General features: G+C 41.6%; 1 protein-coding gene across 1 annotated transcript in view; it reads left to right on the top strand.

Moving 5' to 3' along the window:
* The window catches only part of MTUS2 (microtubule associated scaffold protein 2), a 974,348-nt gene that overhangs the window by 148,208 nt on the left and 804,066 nt on the right, over positions 1-22,074 (top strand). The gene's annotated exons all lie outside the window — the stretch shown is intronic.

Below are 22,074 nucleotides of genomic sequence, written 5' to 3'. Positions count from 1 at the left end.
AAGCCCTTCAGGGCTTCCATCTTCACCGGGTCCTCCTTCTGGGTTCAAGGGCAGCCACTGTTTGACTGGGAGGGCCGAGACAGCGTCACTCCCGCACATGCACGCGGGAGTCACGGCCTCACCATGGCTCTCTCTATGGTCCTTTGAGAGCGCAGTGTGAATGCTCTGGGGACATCACCGGAGCTGCTTAAAGTGGTTGTAAATGCAAAAGTTTTTTTATCTTAATGCATTCTGTGCATTAAGATAAAAAACCTCCTGTGTGCAGCAGGCCCCCTCAGCCCCCCTAATACTTACCTGAGCCCCATCTCTGTCCAGCGATGTACACAAGTGCTTCGGCCAACCAGTGGTGCCATTGCCATCCTGCTGCTGTCAAAGTCATTTAGCCAATCAGAGAGAGGCAGCGGGGCCAAACCACTGCTCCATGTCTGAATGGACACACGGAACTGCAGCTCGGTGCGGGTGCCCCCAGAGCAAGCTGCTTGATGTGGGGGCACTCGACAGGAGGGAGGGGCCTGGAACATCAAAAAAGGGACCCGAAAAGAGGCGGATCTGGGCTGCTCTGTGCAAAACTATTTCACAGAGCAGGCAATTATAACATGTTTGTTACTTCTAAAGAAAAAAAACCCAAGTCTTTAGTATCACTTTAACTGCTTCAGCTCCGGAAGATTTTACCCCCTCCCTGACCAGAGCACTTTTTGCGATTCAGCACTGCGTCGCTTTAACTGACAATTGCGCAGTCGTGCGATGTTGCACCCAAACAAAATTGACGTCCTTTTTTTTCCACAAATAGAGCTTTCTTTTGGTGTATTTGATCACATCTGCGGTTTTTATTTCTTGCGCTATAAACAAAAAAAAAAAGTGCGTCAATTTAAAAAAAAAACAAAACAATATTTTTTACTTTTTGCTATAATAAATATCCCCCAAAAATATATAAAAAAACTATTTTTTTCCTCAGTTTAGGCTATGTATTCTTCTACATATTTTTGGTGAAAAAAACCTCCCAAAAAACCGCAATAAGTGTATATTGATTGGTTTGCGCAAAAGTTATAGCGTCTACAAAATAGGGGATAGTTTTATGGCATTTTTATTATTATTTTTTTTTTTTTACTAGTAATGGCGGCGATCTGAGTTTTTTATTGGGACTGCAACATTATGGTGGACACATCGGACACTTTGACACATTTTTGGGACCATTGGCATTTATACAGCGATCAGTGCTATAAAAATGCACTGATTACTGTAAAAATGTCACTGGCAGGGAAGGGGTTAACACTAGGGGGCGCTCAAGGAGTTAATTGTGTTCCCTCTCTGTGTTCTAACTGAAGGGGGAGGGGACTGTCTAGGGGATATGACAGATCGCTGTTCATACTTTGTATGAACAGACGATCTGTCTCTTCTCCCCTCAGAGAACCGGAAACTGTGTGTTTACACACACAGATCCCGGTTCTCGGTGTGCCATCAGCGATCGTGGGAGCCCGGCGGCGATTGCGACTGCTGGGCACTCGCATTGGCTCCTGAGGCGAGCAGCGTGCGCGCGCGCGCCCCTAGCGGCCACAGGTCGAAGCCACGTTACATAACGTCGTTTCGCCCAGCTGTACCATTTTGCTGCAGTAAAACTTCGGCAGCTGTTCGGCAAGTGGTTAAGTCAATATCTCCTAAACGGTGTACGTTTAGGAGATCTTTACTGTACTTACAGGTAAGCCTTATTGTAAGCTTACCTGTAGGCATAGGTTTAAAAAAAACCTTTACTACCACTTTAAGAAGACTTGAAAGTACATGCGAACCCTCACCTTGTAAAACAATCCATTCTGTTTAAAGAGGAAGTAAACCGCAGGCTTAATTTTTTTTTTCTGACCTCAAAGTAAAGGCATAATGTGCTAGTATGCATCGCATGCTAGCACATTATGTGAAACTTACCTTAGAACAAAGTCCTCCATGGGTGCATTGCTGGAGGCCGCATCCATCTTCACCCGTCTTCCTTCTGGGTTCGCGGACTCCGGCTGTGTGACTGGCCAGAGCCGCATGACGTCACTCCTGTGCATGTGCGAGGGAGCTGTCGGTCACGGCATAGGGCTCTGAAGGAACGGCACCGGTGGCTGCTTTTTCAGAACACATGCACCGATGACGTCACCGGCTGCATATACAGTAAATATCTCCTAAATCAGGGATCTTCAAACTACGGCCCTCCAGCTGTTGCAGAACTACAAGTCCCACGAGGCATTTTAAAACACTGACATTCACAGACATGACTAGGCATGATGGGAAATGTAGTTCCTGAACGCCTGGAGGGCCGTAGTTTAAGGACCCCTGTCCTAAATGGTACACGTTTAGGAGATATTTACACTACCTATAAGTAAGCCTTATTATAGGCTTACCTATAGGTCAGTGGCGGCTGGTGCTCCATCGGTCGGGGGGGGCGACATATGAACCCCCCCGTCGCTCCAGCCCTCCATCCTGCACCATAACCCTCCCAGTTGCCGGCTCACTTACCCTGTGCTGCCCCCAGACTGACATGTTGGAAGGTGCCCGCCGGCTGCGGCTTTCCCCCTCCCTCTCCTCTGTGTCCCGCCCCCCCCGTCCCTGGATGGGAGCCAGGCTATCGCCGATCATCGTATTGTGTGCGGTGAGCTGTCATCAAGGGCTGCCATTTCCAGCTATGGATAGATCCAGTGGCGACTGGAGGGTAGTTCGGGCTTCCCCTGCGTCTCCTCGGCATCACGTCGACCGTGCGTCTCCTCCCTCCTCCTCCTAAGCCAATTGGATCGCTTCTCCTTTCGCCAATCAGGAAACAGGTCTCAGGACCTGCTTCCTGATTGGCCGGGAGGAGAATCAGTGTGACAATAGAGAATATTCATTCGCTACTGTCACACAACTGGGTGGGCTCCTAGCCCCGAGCCCACCCTTTTTTGAAGCTTATTAGAGCCTCTGGCTCTAATCACGTGGTTCAAAAAAAACCAAAAAACCCCATTGGAATCCATGCATCCGGCGCCCTGCATGTAGATTAGGGGCCCGGACGCATGAATAGGGGACGGCCCCTGCGCCCCTAATGGACGGGCCACCACTGCTGTAGGTACAATTCATTTATGGGAGTTTACAACCACTTTAAAATAGAAATGAAAGGCAAAACATTTATATGTAGATATATAAAAATTATAATTACTTTTTTATTTTTACTTTTTTTATAAGTGAAAGCAGAGGGACTGGCAGTGTCACCAGGGATTTCACACAAAGGAAGCAATACAAAGAGAAGAGAATACTTCTTCATACAAGTACATAGTACAGCAGGCACATATCAGGAATATGAAATGGGGTTACATAATGTTTAAATAAAAAATAATAATAATAATAAATATGCCCCTATATACCCAAGGCTTGCCCTACTATTGCCTGAAATATTTAAACAAGAAATATACAGATTTAAAGTGTATCTGTGGACAAAATGTAAAATTGTATATTCATTTCCACATTGTATTTCAATTATTTCTATCCCGCGCCTAATAATTTAAATGATCTTGAAGTTTGTAAACTTAGTGTTTGAAGATCCCCACACATTTACTACCTATAACACATTATCACTATGCGCTGTAAGTAGGCACTGCTGTGTCACACATTTCACAGAGCTTACCTTCTGATCTACAGAGAGGTGCTAAGAGGAGGAGTTTCAGGAGGTGGAGTCAGTACCGGCATCTCTGCCTGCAGGCAGCAAGGTACGATAGGATATGTAGTCCTTAGACCAGCCTTTCTCAACCTTTTCATCACAGAGGAACCCTTGAAATAGTTCTTTGGTCTCAGGGAACCCCTTCTAAAAATTAGAAATCTACAACTCATGATACATTAATGTGATGGTCAGTGGGAAGAATTGTCCTTACACTTGTGGTCATTGGGAAGAATTACCTCCTTACAGATAGCTAAAAAGATCAATGGCGTGAACGGGAACTTATCTGAGAGGCAGAAATTTCCCAATACTGAAGGAACCCCTAGCAACCTCTGGAGGAACCCTAGTTGAGAATCACTGTCTTAGACATTAATAGTAAACAGCAAAGGAGAAGCTGTAAAGCATGCAGCGAATCCAGGATGTTGTGGAAAGATCTCCAGCAGACAATCAGCACTTACAACATTATTGGCAAAAAAGTATGGATTGTATTGTTCTTACAATGCTGATGTTGTAAAATGAAAGAGTATTCTATGATGACTATAAAACCTATAAAATACCTATAAAATCCTCTAATGGAAGCATTGCATGCTGACATCTGGTGGTCTTATGTGGACCCACAGGGTAGAATGTATAGCTGTTTTTAATAATAAGCTTTGTTTTAGGTACTTTATTCTCTGCTGAGAAATCTACACACCTGACAGACACCATAAATACTTCTGCTTGTTTAAAATAATAATAATACTGTCTAATATCCCAGCAGCTTAATTTAACATAGAAGAATTCCTTGTTATACTGGCTGTACTCCAGGTGTGCAATAATTGTAAATACCACAAGCTTCACTGAAATTAATTAAGCATGAAAATGTTTACTGATTCAGTGATCTAGGGAGAATTTAGCAATGGTCATAGCCAGCAAAGCATTTACAATTTCATTAACATTCAAGCTTGCATTAATAATTGTTTTACTGTAACACTAAAGCTTCTCTAATAAAGATCATCTTTTTTCGGAGCTAAACTCCATGCAAAAGCAGGCACACCAGTCAGACAACACACAAAGACAGCTTCCCAGGACCCTGCTGGAGCAAGGAATAAGGTAAATATTCCACCTTATTATTCCTGCACTGCTAGGGGGCTCCACTGCAAAGGTAGATTTTTTTCTTGCTCTTTGAGCAATACAACCTGATCCAAGACATCTCTGTCTGTGGTTGGATAATGAATTAGCAACAGCACAATAATGAGATCATTCCTATTGTTTCCCTGTCTGCAAGCATGCCCTGTGTACTGTATAGAAAAAGAGTGGTCGACTTGGAGAGATTACCCTCCCTTAGCCAGTCTTATTGCCATTGTGCAGGACAGTATTACAAGCCAATATCAATTCACAGTAGTTACTCTAAAGACTACAGTATATAGTGTCCTCCCTCCCACAACAAGGGACCCCCCACCCATCCTAAAGCAAAACCATTAGCTAAAAAGGAGGAAAACATACCTTACACCAGTGCTTCCAGCTGCTTTGCCTACATCAGAGCAACATTATACAAAGTTCTTGAGGGATTCTCGGACAGCTAAGAGTCCCAAATCTCACAATGTACCCTTATACAAGTGACATCACCTTCACCTATATGAAGCTGGAAGAAGGCAAGGTGAAATGTATTTTTTCTCTTTTTTGGTAATTTTTTAAGCCTTATCAATTTAGTCCTTTGTTGCTATGAATTGCAAGGTCTGCTTTAATGAATACCTAACTTTATTATATTTTTATAAGTTTAAGCTGTTAAGTTTAGCTTTAAAGTAGAACTATGGTCTCTGGATTGACAGCGCTTCCTTTTTGAATCCCTGTCACTGTGAGCTGCAATGTCTGAGAAGGGAGCATGTGAGACACAAATTAAGGAGGATTTGGCACAGGCAGGGAATGTAAAGGACGTTTTTTTGGTACTTGCTGAGACTGTCATATAAGAGCCTTTAGTTGTACTTGAAACATTTTGGCCAAATTGTAAAGTTTCCCAATAGTCAATAAGCAGTCACTGAAAAAATATAAATTTATTTTTAACCACTTCAGCCCCGGAAGGATTTACCCCCTTCCTGACCAGAGCACTTTTTACAATTTGGCACTGCGTCGCTTTAACTGCTAATTGCGCGGTCATGCAATGCTGTACCCAAATGAAATTTGCGTCCTTTTCTTCCCACAAATAGAGCTTTCTTTTGATGGTATTTGATCACCTCTGCGGTTTTTATTTTTTGCGCTATAAACGGAAAAAGACCAAAAATTTTGAAAAAAAATGATATTTTCTACTTTTTGTTATAAAAAAATCCAATAAACTCAATTTTAGTCATACATTTAGGCCAAAATGTATTCAGCCACATGTCTTTGGTAAAAAAAATGTCAATAAGCGTATATATATTGGTTTGCGCAAAAGTTATAGCGTCTACAAACTAGGGTACATTTTCTGGAATTTACACAGCTTTTAGTTTATGACTGCCTATGTCATTTCTTGAGGTGCTAAAATGGCAGGGCAGTACAAACCCCCCCAAATGACCCCATTTTGGAAAGTAGACACCCCAAGGAAATTGATAAGAGGCATGTTGAGCCAATTGAATATTATTTTTTTTGTCCCAAGTGATTGGATAATGACAAAAAAAAAAAATTACAAAAAGTTGTCACTAAATGATATATTGCTCACACAGGCCATGGCCATATGTGGAATTGCACCCCAAAATACATTCAGCTGCTTCTCCTGAGTACGAGGATACCACATGTGTGGGACTTTTTGGGAGCCTAGCCGCGTACGGGGCCCGAAAACCAAGCACCGCCTTCAGGATTTCTAAGGGCGTAAATTTTTGATTTCACTCCTCACTACCTATCACAGTTTTGAAGGCCATAAAATGCCCAGATGGTACAAACCCCCCCAAATGACCCCATTTTGGAAAGTAGACACCCCCAAGCTATTTGCCGAGAGGCATGGTGAGTATTTTGCAGCTCTCATTTGTTTTTGAAAATGAAGAAAGACAAGAAAAAAATTTTTTTTTTTTTTTTCAATTTTCATAACTTTGTGACAAAAAGTGAGCTCTGCAAAATATTCACTATACCTCTCAGCAAATAGCTTGGGGTGTCTACTTTCCAAAATGGGGTCATTTGGGGGGGGGGGTTTGTGCTACCTGGGCATTCCATGGCCTCCAAAACTGTGATAGGCAGTGAAGAGTGAAATCAAAAATTTACGCCCTTAGAAAGCCTGAAGGCGGTGCTTGGATTTCGGGGTCCCGTATGCAGCTAGGCTTCCAAAAAGTCTCACACATGTGGTATCCCCGTACTCAGGAGAAGCAACAGAATGTATTTTGGGGTGTAATTTCACATATTCCCATGGCATGTTTGAGCAATATATCATTAAGTGACAACTTTGTGCAAAAAAAAAAAAAAATTTGTCTTTTTCCCGCAACTTGTTTCACAATATAAAATATTCCATAGACTTGACATGCCTCTCAGCAAAAAGCTTGGGGTGTCTGCTTTCCAAAATGGGGTCATTTGGGGGGGGATTTGAACTGTCCTGGCATTTTATGCACAACATTTAGAAGCTTATGTCACACATCACCCACTTTTCTAACCACTTGAAGACAAAGCCCTTTCTGACACTTTTTGTTTACATGAAAAAATTATTTTTTTTTGCAAGAAAATTACTTTGAACCCCAAAACATTATATATTTTTTTTAAAGCAAATGCCCTACAGATTAAAATGGTGGGTGTTTCATTTTTTTTTTTCACACAGTATTTGCGCAGCGGTTTTTCAAACGCATTTTTTGGGGAAAAAACACACTTTTTTAAATCTTAATGCACTAAAACACACTATATTGCCCAAATGTTTGATGAAATAAAAAAGATGATCTTAGGCCGAGTACATGGATACCAAACATGACATGCTTTAAAATTGCGCACAAACGTGCAGTGGCGACAAACTAAATACATTTTTAAAAGCCTTTAAAAGCCTTTACAGGTTACCACTTTAGATTTACAGAGGAGGTCTACTGCTAAAATGACTGCCCTCGATCTGACCTTCGCGGTGATACCTCACATGCATGGTGCAATTGCTGTTTACATTTGATGCCAGACCGACGCTTGCGTTCGCCTTAGCGCAAGAGCAGGGGGGGACAGGGGTGCTTTTTTTTTTTCTTTATTATTTTTTTGCTTTTTTATCTTATTTTTAAACTGTTCCTTTCATTTTTTTGAATAATTTTTATTGTTATCTCAGGGAATGTAAATATCCCCTATGATAGCAATAGGTAGTGACAGGTACTCTTTTTTGAAAAAATTGGGGTCTATTAGACCCTAGATCTCTCCTCTGCCCTCAAAGCATCTGACCACACCAAGATCGGTGTGATAAAATGCTTTCCCAATTTCCCAATGGCGCTGTTTACATCCGGCGAAATCTAAATCATGAAATGCTCATAGCTTCCGGTTTCTTGGGCCATAGAGATGTTTGGAGCCACTCTGGTCTCTGATCAGCTCTATGGTCAGCTGGCTGAATCACCGGCTGCATTCTCAGGTTCCCTGTTGAGACAGGAGAGCCAGAGAAAAACACGGAAGACGGTGGGGGGGAGGGGGGGCATTCCTTCCCAATGCTTGTAAAAGCAGTCTAGAGGCTAATTAGCCGCTAGGATTGCTTTTACATGAAAGTCGACCGCTGGCTGAAAAGAATGATACCAAGATGATGCCTAAACCTGCAGGCATCATTCTGGTATAACCACTCAAAGTCGTGAATGGCGTACCTGAAGACAAAAAAATGGTTAACAATAAAACACAGTAAATGGTAAAGTATAAAAAATTGCATACCTGAAAAGCAAACATGATAAAACATAATAACAATAAAACATTGCAGAATAGAATACAGTAAAAAAAGAGCAGAACAATAGAGAGAGAACAATAAAATGACAACTATTTTTTTTATTGTATATATTTTTTTGTGTTTTTTTTTTTTTACACTTTTTTTTGTAACTGTACCTTTTATAACTGTAACCGGTTCCAGGTTCTGGTCTCTCAAAATGCGATGGCATCTTGGGAGACTTTGTGAAAGTGTGCCTAGTCTGTGCAATGCTGTACGCTAATACTCAACTAGTGAATGGTAGCGTTCAAAACATTCACCAATGCAAAGACCAGGATTGTCAGGACAGGAGGGAAAATAATAGCGAGTGTCTCACACCTATATCCGCGCTTGCTTTTTTTGGGGGGTTCGTTGGGTAGGGGTACTCGGGAGGACATAAAGAAAATGCCTCTCATGCAGCCGACTGCATTTGGTTGGGGATGTGAATGGTTGAAGTACGGGCGCTGCAGAAGTGGTGGGTTCCCTATTATTAGGATTGGCGAATGCAGCAGGAAGGGCATTATGGGCACGACGGCCTGTGTTTGTCTTCTTCTTGGTGGCAGCGGGACACTACTTGTGCTTGCCACCTCACCAGCTTGAACTGCACTTATGGGACTCGCCATATCACCAAGTGTTACTGCAGCGCTGGTTTGACTACGACCGGGGTGTACTAGGCCGCTGGTGCTTGCCAGTTCACCAAAACGCTACCAAAAAAGCTGTTAGCGATCACAGGGATCAGGCCTGACTCTGCGAACGCTGCAGTTATGCGTTTAGTGTTTTGTAAGTGACAGTGATCGATCGATACTGCACTTGGGTGGGCTGGGCTGATCCCGCTAACACTGCGTTTTTGGGAACCCTAAACTGCTGGGGATGCTACTATAGATCTGATCGGATCAGATAATGATCCCTTCAGATACTATGCCACTAAGGGAGGTGTATGGTGCGTGCGTGGGTGTTAGCGCTACTGGCGCTAACCTGACGTTGCCTGGGGCGACGCAGACCCTATCTGACCCTAAAACCTAATTTATATCAACCTCAGGCGATTAGGGGGCTAAACCTTTATTCTGTAATAAACGGCAGGTGCCCTGACACTATAAAAAATAAACGAACTAACCAGCATCACCCGTAATAGTTATACGGTGATCACTGGTGAAAAGGTTAACTAGGGTGCAATCAAGGGGTTAAAACATTTATTACGTAGTATATGGGGGTCCCTGACGCTATAAAACGCTGACGGCGAACTTAAATATTTACTTCCCTAACTAGCGTCACCAGTGACACTAATACAGCGATCAGAAAAATGATCGCTTAGTGACACTGGCGACGGGGGATGATCAAGGGGTTAAAATAACTGTCACAAACTGACACCAATGCAGTAATCAGAAAAAAAAAACTGCTTGGTGTCAGTGTGACGGGGGGGGGGGGTGATGGGGGGTGTAATGTGTGCCTGGCGTGTTCTACTTTGTGTGTAGTGTTTGTGCACTCACTCGGATGTCTTCTCTCCTCGGTGCCGGAACGGAAAATACCGAGCCGAGGAGAGATGACATCATTTCCTCTGCTGCTGTTTACTATACAGCAGCAGAGGAAGAATCTGATTGGCTGGGAGCGATCGCGAGGGGGGGGTCTCCCCCTCACGTCTGATCGCTGCCAGACACAAGCCGACCATCTCAGGCACCGGGGGGTCCGATCGGACCCCCCGCCCGCGGGAGGCAGATCACGTACCAGGTACGTGATTTTGCCTGCCCGTGCCATTCTGACGCAGTATATCTGCGTTAGGCGGTCGGCAAGTGGTTAACTTCTTCATGTATAGTTGCATGTATCTTTTTACATTGGCTTCCCATAATCCCCTGTAGGCCAAGTGAGATTGGAGAAGTCAGAGAAAAGGACAAAGCAGAGGTTGACATAAAATAATGGCTGTAGTGTAGTCTCTACAGCTGAAAGAATTCCAAATTCCATGGCAATATGGCAGAGATTTCTAGACACTCAATCATCAGTTCATGCAAGTTAAAGGAAACCTGCTCTGGGAGAAATTGGGGACTGGGGACTGCTGTTGCTCATGTTAACAAATGCTAGTTCCCTGGCTACCTGGTGACTTCAATGCTGAGTCAATGACTATTCTGCTACCACAATCTGAAGCACTGAAAGTGTGATCTCTATGACTGTTCAGCTTCCGTGAGATAGCCTAAATTACAGTCTCAGAAGCTTGGCAGACAGTGACTGAATCCAAATGACTTCCAAATAATAGGAATCTTTAAGCCAAAACTTGTGCAGATTATAACAGATGAACTTCAGGTCAGCAGAGCACAGTACATGTTGAGAACGGAGGCTAAAGCATGAAGAAGAAGGGTGGGACTAACTACATAGACTACCCCTAGCTATGGATTGCGGTAGGTACAAAATTATTAAAGGCAAACAAACAGATAATGCATGTAACATGATAGTGACCCAAACATGCAGTCAGTGACGTCCACATTTCTGATAGGTATACATGTCCCTTGTCCGTGATTTAGACATTTCTAAAGCCATTGCATAAACAGGACCAACATGCAACTAACAATTTTAAAAAGAGAGGTCAGTAATGGAAGCTTCTTATTTCTTTTAGGTTTAAGGATCTCTAAAGCAGTATCAGGGGCTTCAGTTAAAAATGTAAGTGTTATTTAAATCTAAAATGGTGACAACCTAACCATAGTCTAATTTTGGAAACATGATTTAATCTTCTGTTTATGTGATTCTGTGCCTCCAACAGTCATACACATAAGGAAGAATGTATGAAACTACCCAGATAGCAAGTAATTGTGCTGCAAGTTTGAAAATGACTTGCTAAACTCTTGCTAGACCTGCCAGGCTTCACAAATTTGTTGCACAATTGCAGCAAGTCCGCATTGCATGACTCCAGATACACTTTCTTTGCAAACATTCTGCAAGTCTGCTGCACGTTCTGGTTCAGTTATGTTGTGTAATAGTCATCCCACCACAGGGGTCACTGTGGCTGATTTTTCATCATTGCTTCCTGTTGTGTGTAAGGTTTTTGTTTAATTGGTGCTGGGGCGTGGTGTGCAGAGAGGTGAGTGGTGTCCATGAGATCTGATATGGAGTTCAGAGGTAGAAATCAAGGAGTGACTAACCCTAATATCCCATTGGTGGAGCACAATTTGGAATGTTTTATTTTTCCTTGTTCATATCCTAGCAGCTCACCTTAAATAAAGACCACAACAGGTCTAGTGGTGCTTTTAGGAGAGGAGAGTGGAGTGGAATGTGATTTTCCATAAAGGATCCATATAATAAAGCCTTGTCAGACCAGCTGTGGATTTCGATGCAGGCGAGGAGAGGAGAGTGGAACGTGAACTGCCATTAAGGATTTGTATACCAAAGCGCCACTAGACTTGTGGTTTTTGTTTAAGGTGAGCTGCTAGGGCACACTCCTGGTGGATGCCTGCATAGTGAGAACAATTGTGTTCACAACTTTCAAGAACTGTTTTTTGAGCACGTGATCTTCACATCTCATCACTTTTTGATACACATGCACTTTTTATTATTTGGGAATTTTATTGTTTTTTATGTAAAATCAGATGAATACCTGCTTTTGATTCAAGCACTTTTATAACTGTTTCACATATTATCGCATATTGTATTTTTTTTTTTTGGTTTTTTTTTTAAATTGAGGATAGTCATTTATGCATATTTGTCTTTTTGCTGTTTAGCTTCTTGAATTAGAGCACTTTATCACTGTTTCACATAGGATTTTTTTTCTATATTAGGGATAGGCATTCATGCATATTTGTCTATTTTGGCTGCTTAGCTTCTTGAATTAGAGCACTTCATCACTATTTCACATAGTATCGCATAATACTACAATTTTTTTTTTTATTGTATTATTTTTATTGTTTTTGAGATTGTTCTTTTTCATATTATAAATGTTCTTTTTTATGTTCTGTTAAATGCTCACCCTAATAAAAAAATAACTACGATATAATCCAGTGTTATGTACTGATTTTATTCAAATATTTTAATTTTTTTTATAAAGATTAGTTTTGTCTTAACCACTTGCCGACCACCTCCTGTAGATGTACGTCAGCAGAATGGCACGGCTGCACAATGTAACGTACCTGTACGTTACTTTGAATTTGCTGCCGTGCGCGCGCGCTTCCCGCGAGCTCCGTGAGTAGGGTCGCGGGTCCCGCGGACTTGATCGTCGCAGGGATACCCGCGATCGCCTCACGGAGAGGACGAACGGGGAGATGCTGATGTAAACAGCATTTCCCCATTCTGCCTAGTGACAAGTGTTACTGATCTCTGCTCCCTGTCATCGGGAGCAGAGATCAGTGACGTGTCACACACAGCCCATCCCCCCTACAGTTAGAACACATCCCTAGTACTGACTTAACCCCTCCCCGCCCCCTAGTGGTTAACCCCTTCACTGCCAGTGTCATTTACACAGGAATCAGTGCATTTTTATAGCACTGATTGCTGTATAAATGACAATGGTCCCAAAAATGTGTAAAAAATGTCCAACATGTCCGCCATAATGTTGCAGTCACAATAAAAATCGCTGATCGCCGCCATTACTAGTAAAAAAAAAATTATTAATAAAAATGCCATAAAACTATCCCCTATTTTGTAAACGCTATAACTTTTGCGCAAACCAATCAATAAACGCTTTTTGCGATTTTTTTTTTTTTTTTTTTACCAAAAATATGTAGAAGAATACATATTGGCCTAAACTGAGGAAAAAAATTTTTTTATATATTTTTGGGGGGTATTTATTATAGCAAAATGTAAAAAATAATGCATTTTTTTCAAAATTGTCCCTCTTATTTTGTTTATAGCGCAAAAAATAAAAACCAAAGAGGTGATCAAACACCACCAAAAGAATGCTCTATTTGTGGGGAAAAAAGAACGTCAATTTTGTTTGGGAGCCACGTTGCACGACCGAGCACTTGTCAGTTAAAGCGACGCAGTGCCAAATCGTAAAAAACGCACTGGTCAGGAAGGGGGTAAATCCTTCCGGGGCTGAAGTGGTTAATGCACTATTCAGTGTACTGAGGTAAATTTTTTAGGGAAATGGTAAAATATAGGTCAAAAAAGCTGGATTAAAAATATTTCAATGAGAGCTTTTTTTTTTCTACTTCAGCAACTTTGGCTTAGATTTTGCAATTTTTCTGACAATTCACCTCTTTACAATAAAGCTGGATGAGCAGTTTGAGCCGAGCAAAAGTTTGGCCTGAACATTGCCTGTTCGGCCATTCGGTGAACAACTAAATTTGCGGGGCGCTCGACGGGATATTCGCCAGCCAAGCGTCCCACAATGCACCGCATACTGCACAATGCGTTCTAAGTGCACAGGACACAGTAAATAGCTGGTTGTTAAGGAGCGGGCCAGAAAGCCGGCCGCAGCATCCTTAACAACGGATGAGTCATCCGCTGTCAACAGGCTTCCCCGCTTCCCCACATCAGGACTGCCTTACTTTTGTTTTGACATTGCATGGCAGACTGAATAGTGGCTATGAATCTGCCCACTGCCTTATGCTGGTGATCAACAACATGGTGAACTGGTGAACCTGATGGGGGAAGTAGTCACTCAGTTCCCTATCCCGTACTGCTCACCCCTACTACAAAACTTCTAGGCTATGCACCTGTCAGTGTGATGGGCACACTGGGCGGGGGGAGATGGAGGGGCGCACTGAGGGTGTTCAGTTTAGACACTCTGATCTTAGTGTCTGGAAGGTACATTGGGCACTCACACTGGCAATTTTGATGCTGCGGCCTGACAGGATTCTCTAAAGAGAACATTCTTTATTGATTCCCCCAATGGTTTCCTAGTGGAGGCTCTCTAAAAGAGAAGCTGGTTAAAAAAAAAATAAAGATAAAATAGTTTAATCAGGACTTGATCTAGGTTAGTTTTGGTGCCAGCTCCAGTGTGTTTTGGGTAGGATAAATAAAGGTTTGTAGTTACTGTAGGCATCAGTGCCAGTGTCTGTGTTTTAGGTAGGACTGAAAAAAAAAATCAAACCTGGGCTCTACCACGGGTACAAACAACAAATGCTGCACACACATGTGGTATCCAAATGGACATCAGGAGGAAGTGAATGTATTTATTTATTTTTATTGGTGTTGGGTGATGTTAATGTCAAGAAATAGAGCTTTCCTTTGATAATTAAAAAAAAAAAAACTTCAAGAGATGTCCATTAACAAGTTGCAAAACTTTGTCAAGGCAAATGACCCACATTTGTTCCATTTTTCTCCAATCTTAGTAATTGAAGGTCTTTCATCTGTTTATCTTTTTTTGCTGTGATGATATTAGGATAAGATAAGATCTTCCCACACTTCACTTTTGTATAACGTGAGTTTCTGCTTTGACCCCATTCATGTTTCTTTGTTGAACATCTCACTGTCATCCTTCTAATTTAATTTGGTTCTGGGCAGCATTTATGACATAACCATTCATCTGCAAAAAACTATTTGTGCGTTCAAGTCCAAAATGAAAAAGACTGAGTATTCTTTAACCTCACTGTTTCATTAAACTTTTGTGTTTTCGCATTGATAACCAATTGGTTTATTTGCTATTTTTTATAATGTGTTTCATTTTCAAGTTAATTTAGCGGGGGACAGAGTCACCTTTACAACGCAATGAAACTCTCATTACTTGCAGTGGCATCCTTTTCTATTTACAGTTGAGTAATAAAGCAGCAACTGTGAAAGCACCAATAATCCAAACATGCATACATTGGGGAGGGGGCTGCTGTTCTCTTATGTAAGGTAGCTCCCACAGGGTACTCGCAGTGAAAAACTCAGACGGAAACCAAATTAGATCCTTTATGTTGCAGCTTCCGAAGTGAAATACACCCTGAAGTCTGGTAAAATTCAAATAAATTCAAATTAATCATGTAGAAGGCAATTGTTCATTATACCATGGACGACACTGTGACTTGCCGGCAGCAATTAGATCAGGCCTGAAGAATTACATGGTAGATGTTTACTTTTGTGTTTAAAATCAAAACCCTTATCATCCCACTCATTCACCTTTGAACTGTGTTATGTACCTGGGGCTGTTCTGAACAAAGCATAAGGAAGGTCTAAAAAAAAAAAAAATCTAATTTTATGTGAATATTATGCTTGTATTATTGGTACAGATGGTAGTTGCCTTTTTCTCGTTCTAGATGTGTTATAATAAAAAGGATGCAAATTTCATTGTATACTTTTGTGCAGATTTAAAATAGATCTATCATTTAAATTCACAATAAACATGAATCTCTAGGATGCGTCAGTACCTCTTTCTTGCCATGAATAAAAATGCTGCTGCTGGGATACCTCAAATGAACTAAAGCCTTTACAGACTAGATCACATTATCTCTAACACATCATTTTACAGAGTAGAAAATCGTTGTTTTCAGTCAGACAGACCCTATCTGGCAGACTGGCAGTAAGGAGAACCAACAAGGCTTGACTTTGTACTATTAAGCAAATATCATGTTTTTTTGTATTGTGGTATTGTGGAGATTATACTCAAGTGGTAGGTGCTTTTTCAATGAGTTGCACAGGTCCAAACTGTATTTAAGGGCATGGCAGACTACATTTATTAAATAAATGGAAAGATCACATAGACATCAGTTGCAGCGGATCTTTCACATCAACATGAACAAATGAAAATACAGAGCCACCTGGCTCCCTTGTTGGCGGCACTTCAGCTCTTCCTACTAGTCACTCTGACGGTGTTGTCCAGCTCTGCTGGTTGACTTGGCTCTCTTAGCCTTTAGTAACAGCGCCCTGCTGCATGGTACAAACCTGGCCTCTGGGTAGGGGTTCTCCTGACACCCCAATAGGAGCCCACCTGACTCCTGGAAAGAGACCTCCTGTCTCCTGGCTGGGGCACCTCTGACCCCTGGATGAGACCTTCTGTCTCCCACACTGGTAGCTGTCTCCAAAATGGGAGCCCTGAGCTATCCTCAGGCTTGACTATATAATGGCCCTGCACACCTGTGTACAAGCTGTAGGTAGCTGGTAAAATCCAGACACAGGACTGAAAGTTCTGATCCAGAACTGCAGAATCCGGAGAAAACCCAAAAACACAGCTTTCTCCGCTCAGAAGTGTTGGTCTGGAACCTCGCATTAACCCTTAATGCACATTCTGTGTCATATTCTCCTTCATTCTCACAGTGACGGGGTCTCTCTATGTCACAGTATGTATGTATGTCACAGTATGTAATATGTAAATATTCCCACCCTTATCTAAAATGATTATAATTGTGAGTTGTATTTGTTTTAATGGACAGGATTCATGAACTGTTTTCTATTTTTTCATCAATTACCTTACATATGTGTTTTCATTAAACATTTAACTACAGACTGTATACATACTACTTTGTTTGCAGCACATACAGGGCTTTCTGATAACAAAGCCCAGCACTACATTTATGATTTATGCCTTTCAAATCTCTGTTTACCACAACATCTGCTCTGTGAGACTGGCTTAGATCTCCCCCTGCTGGCTGCATGTAAAATAAACACACATACTGTAGATACAAACAGTGTGTATTGGGGGAAAACAACTAGATATCTAAAGATGGATTTGTAATCTGCCCATTCCTGCTCTCAACTGGGAAGGGAGCAGAAAGAGATGGACAGCACAGTAAGCCAGGGGCCTGGATGTTTTTCCTTAACCCCTTCAATACAGGGCATTTTCACCCTCTTCCTGCCCAGACCAATTTTCAGCTTTCAGTGCTGTAACATTTTGAATTACAATTGCGCGGTCATGCAACACTGTACCCATATGAAATTTTGATCATTTTTCCCCCCACAAATAGAGCTTTCTTTTGGTGGTATTTGATCACCTCTGCGGTCTTTATTACTTCATAACAAAAAAAGAGCGACAATTTTGAAAAAAGTCACAATATTTTTTACTTTTTGCTATAATAAATATCCCAATTTAAAAAAAAACAAAAACAAATTTCTCCCTCAGTTTAGGCCAATATGTATTCTTCTACATATTTTTGGTAAAAAAAAAAATCGCAATAAGCGTATATTGATTGGTTTGCGCAAAAGTTATAGCGCCTACAAAATAGGGGATAGATTTATGGCATTTTTTTTATTTTATGTTTTTTTATAAGTAATGGCGGCGATCTGCGATTTTTGTCAGGACTGTGATATTGCGGCAGATTGGACACTTTTGACACTATTTTGGAACCATTGATAATTATACAGGGATCAGTGCTATAAATATGCACTGATTACTGTATAAATGTCACTGGCAGGGAAGGAGTTAACACTAGGGGGCGATCAAGGAGTTAAATGTCTTACCTAGGGAGTGATTCTAACTGTGGGGGAAGGGGATTGACTGGGGGAGGTGACCGATTGGTGTTCCTATATACAAGGAACACACAATCTGTCTCCTCTCCCCTGACGTGTGTGCCCCCTAGACGGCCGGGAAGCCGAGGACATCATATGACAGCCGCCCAGGATGAGAGAGCTACCTTGCGGCCGTCATATTACTAAACGCGGGATGGGAAGTGGTTAAAGTGAGTGTAGAGTCTTGTTCTTTTTTAGTTAAAAATAACAAACATGTCATACTTACCTGCTCTGTGCAGTGGTTTTGCACAGAGCAGCCCAGATCCTCCGCTTCTCAGGTCCCTCTTTGGCTCTCCTGTCCTCTCCCTCCTGTTGAGTGCCCCCATAGCAAGCACCTTGCTTTGGGGACACCCCAGCCAAGCCACAGCTCTATGTGTCCATTCAGACATAGAGCCACAGCCCGACCCCACCCTGCCCCCTTTCTCTCCTCATTGGCTGACTGGCTTTGATTGACAGCAGCTGGAGCCAATGGCGGCGCACTGCTGTCTCAGCCAATGAGGAGGGGAGTCCTGGGCAGCTGAGACACTCCTGCAACATCGCTGGATCTAGATGGGGCTCTCAGGTAGGGTTGCCACCTGTCCGGGATTCATCTGGACAGTTTTGAATTGTCTGTCCAGGTTTCAGAACATCTGAAACCTGGACACAATATTCAGAATAGACTGTGGCTCCCCAAGTAATCCAGTACCACAAATGTCAACTGCACAGGTGTGCACACAGGCCTCACCCCCATACACGGACAGAAGAGAGGACTTGATCTGTTCCTCCCCTTCCAACCCCTACCCCTCTTACTGCCCACCCACACTCCAATCCCCGGTATTCTGTGCTTCAGGAAAGGGATGTGTGGGCTGAAAGTTTGAAGCTCATTAACTCAGCTCAGATACATGGTGGATGGAAGGTGTCGATGCTTAAGCCTCCATCCTTGGGTGAGTGAGCTCACCATCCATTGGCTGTAACTGAAGTCTCCCCCCCCCCCTCCCTTTTCTCTCCTTCCTCCAAGCAAGTGAATATACTAAGGTAAGAGGGACTCAGATGTAAGGGGTGCCCTGTGGACTCTGATGTAAAGGGGGCTTTATGGACCCTAATTTAAGGGGGAATGCTGGAAACTCTGATGTAGGTGGGAGGTTTGGTGAGCAGTAACTCCTTTACATCAGAGTTCCCCTTTACACCAGAGTCCAGTGTTCCCCCTTTAAAATAAAATTGCTGTGCGCTGCTAAAGTGTTCAGGTTTGGCTTGAAGAAATGGTGGCAACCCTACTCTCAGGTAAGTATTAGGGGGGCTGCTGCACACAGAAGGTGTTTTATCTTAATGCATAGAATGCATTAAGATAAAAAAATCTTTCTGCCTTTACAACCACTTTAATATAGCACCACAGAATTTAGGGATAGCATGACCCTTTGTAGGTGCCTGCAAAATGATGCCACCAGTGCTTGCGTGTGAATAAAATGATCACAGATTTACTTTAACTTGGGGAAGTAAAATTATCAGCCTTGAAACTAATATACTGTACATTACCTATCTTGTGTCATTAGAGTAGAATTCTATGTTTATTTGACTTTTAATAGTTAAAGCTGGCCCATTTCCATTACAAAGCTATGCAGCCACTATGTGCGTAGTAGTATAGTGTAGTAGCATTAGCGACATACAGTAAGTGGCGCTGTGTTCCAGCAGCAGTATGGGCAACTTCCCATCTACTGCCATATATAAACAGAGCTGGGTTGATAGCTTATCTGCCATGCAGAAGAAAGCTTTGCATTTTTTATCAATAAATACTGCTTGTTGGCCAAGGTGGAGAGGTGGGCGATTTCTCTGTTGAATTAGTTCCCTGCACTAGTCCAAATGGAACATAAATAAAGCACTTTATAGGTTTTATGTATAGGTTTTATTTATACAATAAAAATGATGTTTTAACCATGTGACTTTATGCAGTGCATTTCTATGGTATATTGGTACTGTTTATTTTCTTGAACACATATTATTTTGGCTGTAGGTGCTGAGCTTACATTGATTAGACACTGATTTTGTCTTTATATTTGGTTGCCTTATATGGCTCCACAACTGTCTATTTAGTATGTTAAAAACCAATAGAAACCAATCAACATTTACTTTGCTGCAGTAAGACCAGTAAAAGAAAGATTTTGATTGGCTGTTACTTAACTCACCATTTAGCCTCAGCCGGCTGCTCCCACCCCCTCCACAGCCCAGGGCTTCAGTGAGGGGGCAGAGCAGAGAGCTGGTGACTGAGAACTGAGCGATCAGCGGTGTTTGATTGCTCGGTTCTTAGTTTTAGAGCCAGGGGGGACAGATGTAGCATTGGACCAATGCTGCATCCAGCTAGGTAAGTATTATTATTATTATTATACAGGATTTATATAGCGCCAACAGTTTACGCAGCGCTTTACAACATTAGGGATGATTTTAGAAAAAAAATCCTATACTTCTTTTTTAAGTATAATAAATCTTTATTGAATAAAGGCAAATACAGCTTTGTTAGGCATTTCCGCATTTCACCTTTTTTTGCTTTTTCTTCCCAAATATTTTTTCTATTCTATCAGTTTTCCCCATTTAGAGTCAGTAATTTCCTTGCTCTTTATAAGTCAACTGCTCTAATTCATTAGCACTCTTGCTGCAATTGGATGACCAGAGCAAAAAACTAAAATCAGATTGGGATTGGTTGTACTGCCAGTACCAGGCCAAACAAGAATTGATAGGATTTTCTAAGTAATTGCAGATCATTATTCTCTGCACTGTGTTCAATGAAATCTGTGGGCTAACATTTTTACTTTTTTTTACCAGCACACATTGTTTAATATACTGTAAACCTGGCATACATTTTGAATTGTATTTGCTTAATTCATTATTCATCCCCACTCATGTCTGACAAAATGTTCATGTACATATCAATGTAACATGTTAGAGGATTTTTCAATATGCATAGGCGTACAAAGCAAAAGCATAGCTACAAGCAGGAATGGCTTAGAAGACAGAATTGCTTACTTCTCCATGTCAGCGACACAAGATGATGAATGTGCAATTCAAGCTTCTATAGAAAATATAATAGGATAAAGTGGGTAATATAAATTACCATCTTCAAAAATGTAAACGGAAGAAAAGAGCCACACATTGTTTTATACTTATGTCAGTTAACATAATAGGTTTTCATTCCTTAGCACATGTAAAAGGAAACCTTATGCCCCGTACACACGATAGGATTTTCCGATGGAAAATGTGTGATAGGACCTTGTTGTTGGAAATTCCGTCCGTGTGTAGGCTCCATCACACATTTTCCATCAGAATTTCCGACACACAAAGTTTGAGAGCTTGCTATAAAATTTTCCGACAACAAAATCCGTTGTCGGAAATTCCCATCGTGTGAACACAAATCAACGCACAGTGCCATGCATGCTCAGAATAAATAAAGAGATGAAAGCTATTGGCTACTGCCCCGTTTATAGTCCCGACATACGTGTTTTTTACGTCACCCCGTTCAGAACAATCGGGTTTTTCCAACAACTTTGTGTGACTGTGTGAATGCAAGACAAGTTTGAGCCAACATCCGTTGGAAAAAATCCATGGATTTTGTTGTCGTAATGTCTGATCAATGTCCAACCGTGTGTATTGGGCATTACTGTAATTCCAAAGGAAAAACTTTGTATTTTTAAATTCTCATAAAGTAGGCAATGGTTAAAATGTGTCAGATTATTTTTTATTGGTGTCTGTGTCCTATGCCCCTCCATTTCCTACTCTGTAGATATAACTAGGAGAGAGAGTAAATATCTTCAAAAGGAAAATCCCTGTGAGACAGTTATTACTGAAAACAAGTGCCCCAGCTGCATGATTTTCCCACATCACTCTGTAAAATTTTGGATTTCCTATCTAATACTTTCCTAATGACAATATTCATAGACATATAGGAAGAGTAAATCTCTCAAGGGGGATGCAGACAGCAAAATAACCCACTCTACCAAAATCTTTAAAAAAAACAACTGTTTTGCCCTTTAATGTGCTTTAACATTAGAATTTTCTTTGCAAAGTGATCTCCATGAAACATAAATGTACATAAACATGCTATGGCCAAGGAAGAATCCCATGTAAATGTACAATCTTTAGGCAGATTGGGTCTTTGGTGGAAATCAAACTGGTAGCAGTGCTAGCCACTGGGCTACATATTCATCTGCTTTGCAGCAATATGCCTTAGTAAAAAGCCTTGCAATGCAGCAGCCACTTTCTAAGTCCT

The sequence above is a fragment of the Aquarana catesbeiana genome, linkage group LG02 (assembly GCF_042186555.1).
Source record: "Aquarana catesbeiana isolate 2022-GZ linkage group LG02, ASM4218655v1, whole genome shotgun sequence".
In the NCBI taxonomy this organism is placed as follows: Eukaryota; Metazoa; Chordata; class Amphibia; order Anura; family Ranidae; genus Aquarana; species Aquarana catesbeiana.
This window is presented reverse-complemented; position numbering and strand designations above follow the sequence as displayed.